Below are 12,455 nucleotides of genomic sequence, written 5' to 3' on the forward strand. Positions count from 1 at the left end.
TTCTTGCCACCTTTCTTAGCATTCCTCTTCTTTCCTGATTTCTTAAACTTGCCCCCACGCACCATAAGCACATCTTGCTTATCACTTTTGAGCGTCTTTTCAGCGGTCTTCAGCATACCGTGAAGCTCAGTGAGCGTTTTTTCCAGACTATTCATACTGTAGTTCAGCTTGAAGTGATCATACCCGCTATGAAGAGAATGGAGGATGGTGTCTATTGCCATTTCCTGAGAGAATTGTTGATCCAGCCGACTCATATTCTCAATGAGTCCAATCATTTTGAGAACATGTGAACTTACGGGCTCGCCTTTCTTAATCTTAGTCTCAAGAACTTTCCTATGAGTCTCGAATCTTTTGACTCGAGCCAGATCTTGGAACATGTTCTTTAACTCACTTATGATCGTGAAAGCATCTGAGTTGATGAACGTTTTCTGTAGATCTGCACTCATGGTTGCAGGCATTAGACACTTTACAAGTTTACATCCTTGTTGGCATCAATCCAACGATTGAGGGCTGCCTGAGTGACCCCGTCTCCTGCGGCTTCGGGCATCGCCTCTTACAGGACATACTCCTTTTCTTCCGGCATAAGAACTATTTGCAAGTTCCTTTGCCAGTCAAGGAAGTTTTTCCCGTTGAACTTCTCCTTTTCGAGAATAGATCGGATGTTGAATGAATTATTGTTTGCCATAGTTAAAACTACAATTGAAAAAGAATAAAAAAATAAATAACCATTCACAGATTCTCTTAATAAACTGAAATTCTAGCATACATGCATAATTTATCATTTATTAAGCATTTTATTCAAGTTATGTGTTCCGGCAGGTGTGAATAATATGTTTCCAAGATCCTTAAATCATTGAAGAATTAAGCACATTATGTATTTAGACTCAATTCTAGAATATTTTAGGTAAGCAATGCCTTTGCTAATAGTCTAGAAACTACTCTTGGTGGATAGGTACGTCTAAGAACTTATTAGGTAAACCTATCTTATTTGCCACGACATAAAAGGACTCCTTACTTGTATCGTTGAGTTTCACCAAAACTAACATGTACTCACAATTATTTGTGTACCTTACCCCTTTAGGATCAATAAATAACACCTCGCTTAGGCGGAAAACTATTACTAAGATTGATGTAAAGGTTTATCCAAGTAAGTGTTATTTTGGCATGGTACCTTTTAACTCAATTTTAAAGTTTGGAACTTAAGGTTCTTACTATGTTGGTTAGATTTTAAGTGAACTAAAATCCTTAATCATGCAACATAATCAAGCCACAATCTCATGCATAATTAAGACATATTTAAAGCAATAAATAACTTAAAGCATGCATAAGATATAAATGTGATCTAGTATGGCCCGACTTCATCTTGAAGCTTCAACTTCAAACTCCGTCTTGAAAATGGATTGGAAACTCCGTCTTGAATTTCACCATGGGAGGCGCCATTTTCTTCAAATAGGATAAGCTATAATTTAAACTAATTACAACTATTTGATGGTACACATACCATATTTAAATTAAAAAACTTTGGTGCATTAGACCAATTTTACATTCAAATTTATGGTACGCAGACCATATTTTCTATCCTATTTGGGTCATACTAGTCACTTTCAATAACCTGCAAAACAGTACATATACAATATATACCATTCACCCATTCATTTATCAATGAATGGCCCACATAGCTAGTTAGTAGAACATATTATGCATCACATAAATAATTGCAGCAATTAATCAAGGCCTCCAATAATCTACCAATTATTCAGTCCTTATTAATTCTAATCAAGTTGTTTTAACCTTAAAGGAATGTAGACCTAATCAAGAGTTTATGACTAAAAGCTCCCACTTAAACCAATAAATTTACATGCTTTACTAAATTTAAACATAAATTGTATTTCCTAGTCTAACCGGAAACATACAAATTTAATTAAAATTTAAAGCTCATATAAATTAATATTTGAATCCTTTTATTTATTTTCAGTTTATTAAATTAATTAATTTAAATTTAATCAAGGTTTTAATTTTAGTAAAATAATTAGTATAAATAAAATTTATAATAATTAAATTATTCAAAATTAAATTCCGAGAAAAAATTAAATTACGAATTTTAAAATTAATTAAAAAACGTTTTCGAAATGAAAATTTAAAATTAAATTCAAAACGCATCAATCGGATCAAGACGAGGCCATGGGATTGCGCCCATGCCCCGTCAAGTGTACGAGGCAGCAACGCCCCTCGACTGATAGCATAGCACGGCACGAGCATGCAGCCACGCCTAGACGCAGCAAGCCGAGCCACGCCTAGGCGCAGCAAGCCGAGCCACGCCTAGGCGCAGCAGCAGCTCGCTCGCTGGGCGAGGCAGCGCTCGCTGTGACGCAGCATCCCTCGCTGCCCACGCGCGCCTGCCTGCTCGGCTTGTGCCTTGCCTCATCGCCCCATCACCCATGGCTCGCAGCACACACGCCCAGGCAGCCCACTGCCTTGCGCGCATGCCACGCTCGTTGCTCGCTGCATTCGTACCGCATGGGCGACGAGCTCCCTTGCTCGTCGTCGCATGCCTGCACTATACAACACCCCTTAAGGGTAACACGTAGCATCCATTGCTTTGTGCGCGCAAAATTCATGAGCGAATTATATAAAAATCAAAACTTTTTAATTCAAATTTATAGACAAATTAATAAATCATATTAATTTCATAAATTTAGGGCGAAAAATCGAAAATTTATTATTCAATTAATTTCCGATTATCATGGATTCAAATCTAGGTCATAAAAATTTAAAATTTATCAAATTTAACAACTTTTATGGTGGTTTTAATCATGGATACCTAATTAATTTGTCAATTAATTATGAAAATCAAATCAAATTCTAAATTATTCGAATTTCAACAAATTAATTACAATTACAAATTAGGTTGTATAATTAACAAGCTTAGGCATTTAAATTTGTTAAACATATACTGTAGGTCAATCAAAAATTCAAGATTTACAAACAAGAATCGCAAATATTTAATTTAACATCTTAAAAATTACAAATTTTGCGTTCGAAAAACCAAAACCTCCGAAAAGTCATAGTTAGGCTTCGAATTTGGGAATTCTGGGTTCGGCATCAAATCTTTGATTTTAGTCAAAATTTTAAAATGCCGTTTACATGCGAAATACACTATAAAATTATACGATTTCGACCATTATTCACTAAACTACCGAAAATTCTGCGAACATATAATTAAATAATTAAATAATCGCACGAATTTGCAATTAATTACCAAAAATTGAAAATTTCGAATTAATCACCCCTTTAATTCATTGCAAATTTATAAAATTTAACCATGTTACTAATTGTTATGGAATTAATTAGAGGCTCGTGATACCACTGTTAGGTTATGATACATATAATTGAATACAAATCATGCAGAAAAACCATAAAGCCAGGAATCCAAATTAATTGCCACATAACAATTAGCATAATTTAGGACACATACACTTTGTAGCGTGCCCTCCCTAGCCGCGCCCGAACCGAACAAGAACAAGTCTAGGACTCCAAATGTCGTCCCTCCGTGGATAGTCCACAGCACGTTCGGATCCGCCTTAGATTTAATTAACTAGAATTGCACCTAAGGTTCTATGAATATGTTCGAATATTTTTAGGCAACTATTAAACTTAGTTTTAATCCTTAAAACTAGGCGAATAATTGAAATTATGTGTTCATAAATTTGTGAATGCCATCAAATATTTATAGAGTAGGAATAATGGAATTAGAAGTCTACTAGGATTCATGTATTCTAAATCTATTAGAATTAGAGTTTACTTGAAACTAGTAACTTAGGAAATTAAATTTTTAATCTAATCCTAATCGCTTAAGGATTCGATGCATGCACAAACTCCAACACACACACGAGCATGGCCCACATGAATGTAGGCCATGCCCGCGCGCGGAGATGCCCGCAGCAGGCTCGCAGCCCACACGCTGCTTCGCAGCCCGCGTTGCTAGCAGCCATGGGCGCGATGGGCCTGGCCTTGCGTTGGGCCTTGCGTGCCTTTGGCTTGCTGTGTTGCTCATGCCTCGCGCGCTAGGCTTGCTAGACGTGGGCCTGGCTTCGTGTTGGGCCTTCGTCTAACAAGCTCGTCCGATGCTTATTTCGTACGACGCGCTTCCGATTAATATTTCCGATTCCGATAATATTTCCGATTCTGACAATATTTCCGTTTCCGGCAATATTTCTGATTCCAGCAATATTTCCATTTCCGATAATATTTTCCGATACGTACCATCTTTCCGTTTCCGGCAACATCTACGACTTTGATAATATTTATATTTCCGATACGATCCATATTTTCGTTTCCGGCAATATCATCGTTTCCTGAGTATCCATAATTTGCCTTTTGACGATTTCACCTCCAACTGGAACCGAGATCCGTCGATTCCGAATATCCATAGATGGAGTATTTAACTCACTTAAATACTTGATCCGTTCACATACTATTTGTGTGACTCTACGGGTTCAGTCAAGAGTAAGCTGTGGATTAATATTATTAATTCCACTTGAACTGAAGCAGCCTCTAGCTAGGGATACAGTTCACTTGATCTCACTGAATTATTAACTTGTATAATTAACACTGAATCGCATTTATTAGATTTAGCATTAAATGCATACTTGGACCAAGGGCATTATTTCCTTCATATCCCTATGTGGGTATGGCAAAGAATGTGTATGTAAGAGGTCTCCGGGTGGCTTTTTAGGGACGCTTCACCATTTTGAGGTGGGGACGTTGCTCAAATTAGTTTAACTATGGCCTTTAAGGCCAAGTTCGGAAAGTAACCCCTGTGTTTAGGTGATCAGTCTAACAAGGGCGCTAATCTAGGACACTCCTTAGGCCGTCAATCGATTAGTCTTTTCTGACATGTTTGTCAGCAAATTTGGAATCAATTATTATCAACATCCTTGGTAATTTGGTAATTAGCAAATATATAGGTAAGCTTCTCTTCACAGATGATAAGCTTAGTACAAATGTTTGGCCGTTTTGGTTGGCACTTATAAAGGTTTTGGCCGTTTAGTTGGCGCTTACAATGGTTTTGGCCGTTTAGTTAGCGCTTATAAATTTTTGGCTGTTTAGTTGGCTCTTACATATTTTTGGTCGTTTAGTTGTCTCTTACATATTTTTGGATGTTTAGTTGGCTCTTACATATTTTTGGCCGTTAGTTGGCTCTTACATAATGGTTCACCAAAGACGGCCTTTAGCCACTTTTCTCAGTCTTGACAGCAATGCCTCCAACGAGCTCTGTGGGACTTAATACCTTCGCTTGTAGGTCTTCTTCGTGCTACCTCTTGACGCCCACCTCGATCTGCTATCTTTTCTACGCCGCCGGGTTGAGGGTAGTTAGGTAACAATCTCGTGCTTGCTGTTGGTCACCATGAATGGTCTCAATCACATACATACTTTAATAACATTAGGTGGGTGACCACTACCGCCTTGATTTTTTTTAATGTAGGACGCCCCATGATGACATTGTATGCCATTAGATCTTTAACAATCAGGATGTTCACATTCACCTTTGTACCATCCTTTTGTCCTTCTATCCTCACATATAATTATATGACACCAACTGGGTGAATGATGCTTCCACCAAAGCCAATGATGGGATAATGGATCCTTTCAATTTTCTTTGGATCATGAGCTAGACGGCTCAAGCACTCAATGCTCATAATGTCGGACGAGCTTCCGGTATAGACGAGTATACGCCTTACTCTCATATTAGAGATCTTGATCTCTATGACCAATGGGTCATCATGCGAGGTAGTTATTCGTCCACCAACAGACTCGCAAATTTCGATTCTTGGGAAAGGGTCCATCGGTGATTTCCCTGAGAGCATCACCCACCCAAGCCGTCTAGCATAGTCTCTTTGTCCTCTAATGGTAGGCCCCCCCAGAGGCTGGCCCTCCTGATATGACGGCTACGTACCCTCCTTCAGTTTGGTTGCCGCCTCCAGCTGAGGTGGGTGATTTGTTCTTTTTGTAATGGTTCTTTCCGGGACTATGGGTATTTTACTACAAGTAATTCTTTAGAGGCCCCTTAGATGTCAACCCGTCCAAGACCCTTTTCAGGCTCCTACAATCTTTGGGGTCATGACCTACGTCTTCGTGGAATTTCCAGTATAGCTTTGGGTCTCGACTCTCTACGGGGGACTTCATGGATACGGACGTTCCAAGTCAAACCTGGTCCCCACATCGACGAGGATTGTGTGAATGTCTGTATTGTATTCAAAGAACTCTTTTTCTTGGGGGCGTCCCCTTTTTTTCTCCGAAGACGCAGGGTCTTTCTCTTTTGATATAGCACAGGTGCCATTAGTTCAAGTGCCCTTTCGATCTGTTTTATCTTTCTTCCCAAAGGACTCAACATCTTCTCCTCCTTTGCCGTCTTTGGTCACACTACATATCTCAGTTGCGTGTATAAATGCTTCAGCTTCATCCAATACTTCAGCCATGGTGCGCACACTTTTCTTTACCAAGTCAAACTTGAAGGATCCCTTTTTTCAGCACTCTAATGAAATTGCCAAAAGATACTCCATCTGGCAGGTCAGGGATCTGACCTGCCTCCAAATTGAAGCGCTTTACATAGCTTCTTAAAGACTCGTCCTTCCCTTTTTGAATTCGGCATACGTGCATATATACTCGTCTTCCTTTCCTCTTTGTAAGCCATGAACCTTGGGGAGAATAGGGCTTCTACCTCGGTAAAGGAGGCAATGAAGCCTGCAGGTAGCGTTTCGAACCACTTGGATGCTACACCTTTGAGTGTGGCAGGAAAGTACTTGCACCTGGTAGCTTCGTTGGTTCCTTGTACATACATATGGTGGCGGTACGCGACTACATGCATGTCGGGGTCAGTGGTGCCATCATAGGCATCTATGGTGGGAGTCTTCACTTTAGGCTCCTTTGGGGTATTCATTATGGCTTCACAGAAAGCGGTATTCATGTGCCTTAGTGTCAAGTTGTTCAACCCTTGTTGAATGTGATAGGTGGGCTCTCGACGGCTCGAGGCTATTTCGTGGCGTAAGCCAACTCTGGGAGAGGTCATCTGAGTCTGTCCTCGTATGGAGGGATAGATAGCACGGTCTTCCATGATTGGGTTGGATCCCGTGTCTGATAGTTTGGACTCGACCTCATAGTGCTCATGCCGTCTTGCCGAAGGACATTGGACAAATGACATAATTATTCGGGAAGTCGGTCGTGCTGCATGTTCACGTTGATCATTATTCTCTAAATTTTGCCGCTCTGCAATGGGGCTAACACACCTATTAACAAACTGCCGAGAACTTTTCTCGGCCCTCCATACATTTGATCTAAGCGGCATCCTACTTATCCGATTGAAGCCGAGGCTAACTTGCCCTCTTGGAGCTTCTCTCTCAGTGATGGTATTGTATATTAACATGTTTCTCCGAACTTCCTCCTGCAAGGTGGTGCTCATTTGCTATTGGAAAGTTTGGTTTATTTAATGCTGAAACCAGGACAGAATCTCTCGTAGAGACCAAGTAAAACCAGGAGATCTAAATTCTCATCTAACACCGTGTCTTTAACACTTTGACTGAGGTGTCCTCCAGGGGGAGGTAGTCCAGCGACAGGATCTGCCTGACTGACTACCTCAATTTCAGGGACACGGTGCGTAGTGTTCCCAGCATTAGCAATTCGGTTGGTTTCTTCTATTTGGAAATGATTTCGTGAGGGGCTGCTTTTGTGGTGACGTCTCTCTCTTGAGTCATCCCTACGTTCTTCAGAGTTAGATTGCAAGTCTTCCATGATACTGTACCTCCCCGGCCCCAGAGACGGCGCCAAATGTTGTGGGAGCTTTTGGTGGTGCTGACATGTCACATTTTCCAAGGAGGTATCAGGTATGCTCTGGCATGATCTTCTTACAACCTACAAAACAAGAATATTCCCGTAGGAATATTACCTCCGATGCCTAAGTAAGTATTTAATAGAGACAGAAAGTGTTGGAGAGAGAAGGTAGATCATAATAGTTTAAGGCAGGCGAGAATGAATTGATTGCCTTTTTCCTTGGGATTTGGGTTATTTATAAGGCTAGGTTCTTGGGATTTGTTTCCAAAAATCGTAGTTTACCTAGCTTGTTGATCCCACTGAGAGATGAGGACATGTTTCCTTAACATGATTTAGATGGAGGGCTTAGGATGTGCCTCTTGTTGGGCCTTTTCCTAGTTGGGCCTCTCATGGTGTTGCTTGGTTCACATAGAAATACTAGACACCCGAGCAGTGTTACCGCCACGTGTCATTCTTTGATTAGCTGAGGGCAAGTAAGCACTTTATGCCACATCAGAAGGTGTCACATGTCACGTTATGATTGGTCCAAGGTGGACAAGTACTTTTTGCCACATCATAGTTTTTTTTTTCTTTTTATTCTGTTTTGGTTGTTCCTTTAGTTCATTTCTTTTTGTTCTTTGTGTTCTTTTTCTGTTGCATTTTTCTCATGATGTTCTTTTTAATAAATATTTGTTATTTTGATTGTTTATTATGTGAGAGAAGATGCCCTTTTAATTTTGGTACCTTTTCTTTGGTTTTTAATATGAGTGTTCTTTTCAGGTTTTTGTTATTGTTCTTTTCGTTTACTTCATGAGGTTATTTCTTTTTACTTTATTATGTCCTTTTACGTTTTTGTGTTATTGTTTATTTTTGCGTTTTGTTCATATGTTTTTGCGTTTTGGTGCAGGCGCACCTTCCTCTTCGTGCACGCGCCTGCAGAATCCACGTGTTGGATGAATAATATTAAAAATTTGACATTTAGCCTTGTTTATTAAGTGAGTAATTTTTATTTTTCTACTCCCTCTGTCCTAGAATACTCGTTACACTTTCCTTTTTAATTTCATCCGTCTCAGATTACTCGTTACACTTTTTTTTCAACCCATTTTAGGAAAGTTTTTTATTATATTTAAATAGATGTCTATTTTTCACTTTGCCCCACCACACAAATATTTATTTTAAACTCTCATGTCCTTCGATATAAAAATATCATACATTATATTTCCTCTAATATTAAAATACCCGACTAACATCCATCACATCTACTTTTTAATAAAATAATACTTGATAATTAACCACACTACTATTTATTGCATTAAACTATATGCCCAGGAGAGTGTAATGACTATTCTGGGACGGAGGTAGTATATAAAGCAATAAGTTGATGCAATGTGGTTAGAATAGTTAGATTGTAGGGGTGAATAATATGTTATGATGAGTTAGAATAGTTAGAATATCTTCTATTATTGTTACGCTATTAGTGATGAGTTTAACTACAGTTAATACATTATGTCATCTCTATAACTATTTCATATCACAACAACTCTTATTCCACATTAAATATCTTCACTTTTCATGTTTATAATCTACTTGTTAAGCAACGTGTGTAACCTACTACATATGTCTGATTCAGCAATCTATTTTCTGTAATTAACTCTTAGCCTGGCCTTTTTGACCTCTATGGATTTCAATTTCAGAGCTTGGGAATAACAATTACTTTCTCCGATTCTTTATAGTTGCAACATACCCCTCTACACGGTATATAAGAAAGCGGTACTTGAGTGGGACCACAACCATTTTAGTCACATAACTTATTTCATCTTAGGTGTAAAATTGTATTGAGGATAACGCAATATTTTCACAAAGGTACTTCAAAAGACACAGTTTGATCTACTTCTTTCCAAGTTGGGCATTTTTGAACCTCATGCCCCAACTTGAGGGGGATGTTGAGATAGTAATTAGGAAAGTTGGAGTATTTCTGTAACTGTCAAAGTATTCATGACAGTAATTAGGAACATTGAAGTAATTCTGTAACTGTCAAGATATTGATGATATGAAGTTTATTAGTACTAGGAGTTGAACATTTACTTCCTAATCAATGAGTTATGCATAGGTTACTAAGTGCTTGGTTGCCTAGGATATTTCTTGTATAAATACTCTTGAAAATCTCTATTATATAAAGGAACAGCTGAGGGCATAATAGTAAAATAACTTTTCGTGTCCCCCTGCGAATTGTCGAAATTACCCCCTAAGTAAACCCCCAGCCTTTCACTCAACCTTTCACTCTCACCCTCTCACTGACTCTCACACATACCTCTCTTTCTCTCTCCTAGGTCTTCGGCGTCCCTCAACCTCCCTCCCGTTTTCTCTCTCCTTCCTCTTCATCTTCTTCGATCTTCTTCCTCTAATCCTCTTCCACCAAACCCTCCGCCTTTCGCCTTTCGCCTTCGCCTTCGCCACCGCCACCGCCACCGCCATCACCATCACCATCACCATCAACGTCTAATCTTCTGGAGATCCGGGTGAGATAACTCGCCGCTTTTCAGTTCTATTCTCTTAAAGATTTGGTAAATTCGGATTAAAACTTATGTTCTTATTCGTTTGATCTTTGTGTTATTGAGGTTTTTTAATCATCAATTGGTTGAGATGGAGATGGAGAAGGAGGCGGCATCGGTCGGCCCTTTTCACGTTGAATCTCTTCAAAAATCAAAACCCTCATCATCATCTAACCAGTTAAGTTCCCCAATTTTTTGTTTTCGATTAATTAGAGTTTCTATTTTGCTTTACTTATGTCAATTTCGTGTAATTTTCGATTAACCAGAAGGAGGCGGCATCGGTCGATTAATTAGGGTTTCAAAACCCTCACATTGATTTTTTTTTGGGTGAAGTTTTTACTGAGGCGATGGCTTCTTCATCAGGTATGAAACTATGAATATCCTCTTACCATTTTGTTTAATTGCTAATTTGATTGAAAAATACAATCTTTTGTCAATCAATTGAAAAAAAAAAAGCATTCTTATTTCTAATTCTTCATGTATTTGGTCAATTTGACTCATTTTCTCATTTGGGTATGTCTTGAAAAAACGCCAATTACTTTGAGTTTATGATTTTTTAGTTGATCACTATGAAATTTGGATATACAATTTGTAAAATTAATGGTATTTTGTGTATTGCAGACTTGAATTCCCAATTGTGTCGGAGTTAGAGGGTCAGATCCAATACGCTGAGAATTACTTTGATGATACTTACGAATACAGGTATGGATTTTGAATTTAAATAATAAAATATTTGGGAATTTTTTTCTGTTTTGATAATTATTAGGATTTTTAATAGAGATGAATGTTCTCTTACCATTTTTGTCAATCAATTGAAAAATACAATATTTTGATGCAGAAAATTGATTGATTCAGCATCTGAGAGTTTTAAATAACTGAAAATAACTGAAAAATAACTGAAAAATAAAATAACTGAAAAATACAATCTATTGATACAGAAAATAATTGTAAATAATTTTCAGTTATTATCCAAATTACAGTTTTTAGCAACTCAAAAGATTGTATCATTTTGATTTATTTCCCAATACTTCCATGGTGATTTATTTCTTCCATACATTTTTTGTTACGCATTTTGATTAATTATTGTTTCTTAAATACTTTAATGGAAAATCATTGTAAAAAGTTCCATATAAGATAAAAAAAAACAGTGAAGCCAATTCTGGTAGAACTGTTCAAGTTTAGAGGTTTCAAATTTAAATATGGACGTTTAGGATTCCATTATTTTCGATCAACCCTAAAATCATTAGGAAGGCTTAATCGAAATTCAAAGTAATTATTTCTTATTTCTATTTTCTGTGTTTTATTTCAGTTTTAAGGTTTTAGTTCCAATTCCAATTTTAATTTTTTATTTCAGTAATTGGAAGCAGAGGTTTCAGGGGTTTATTTCAGTAATTTCAGTCAACTCCATCAATTCCATGGAAGTAGCCAACAACTCCATCAATTCCTCTCCACCAAACCAAAGGTACATAATCGATTCATCGTCTAATTTCAACTTAATTTCATCATTAATTCGTTCTTAGTTCATGTTAATTTAATCAAGTAATTCATGTTTGAATGTTCGATAATGATGATGAACTGTAAGTAAGGTTTGTATCGATGATGGTCTAAATCGAGTTGCTTTTAATTAATTACTTCCTATTTGTGGGATTTCCCGAATTTCAATCATAAAATTTGTGGATTCATTGATGTACAAGGGTTTCAGGTGGACATAGCTATTACGAGTTCTATTGTGTTCTAGGGTCATCCAAATTGAACGCAAACTTCTATTGTCTAATGTCGATAAAACCCTAAAACCCAGAATTGAGCTTCTTCAGGGCATAAGGCATAGGACTTTCTGGGTCTGATATATCTAGCGCTATATCAGCGTGTCCTGCATTATTATGCATTCGCTTGAATCCTATAATTCAAACTCTATTTTTCTTAACATTTTACATTTGTTAAGGTTAGTTTAAATGCATTTCGGCTGCTATTTCCACATCAACAGCTCCTGATCCCTCAAATACAGAAACTTCTTATTGCTTTATGGTGTTGTTGTATGTTTAACCTAATATAAATTGTAATCTTTTAACCACAAAAATTGGTGGTTAAACTGCACTA

The 12,455-nt window shown here is 37.7% G+C and overlaps 1 long non-coding RNA gene across 1 annotated transcript; it reads left to right on the forward strand.

Moving 5' to 3' along the window:
• Positions 1-10,306: 10,306 nt before the first annotated feature.
• Positions 10,307-11,821, forward strand: LOC130472470 (uncharacterized). Its single transcript, XR_008932832.1, has 4 exons — positions 10,307-10,535; positions 10,625-10,721; positions 10,980-11,060; positions 11,713-11,821. It is a non-coding gene; the product is annotated as an uncharacterized lncRNA (long non-coding RNA).
• The last annotated feature ends 634 nt before the right edge of the window (positions 11,822-12,455 follow it).

This window comes from Spinacia oleracea, chromosome 4, assembly GCF_020520425.1.
Source record: "Spinacia oleracea cultivar Varoflay chromosome 4, BTI_SOV_V1, whole genome shotgun sequence".
Classification (NCBI taxonomy): Eukaryota; Viridiplantae; Streptophyta; class Magnoliopsida; order Caryophyllales; family Amaranthaceae; genus Spinacia; species Spinacia oleracea.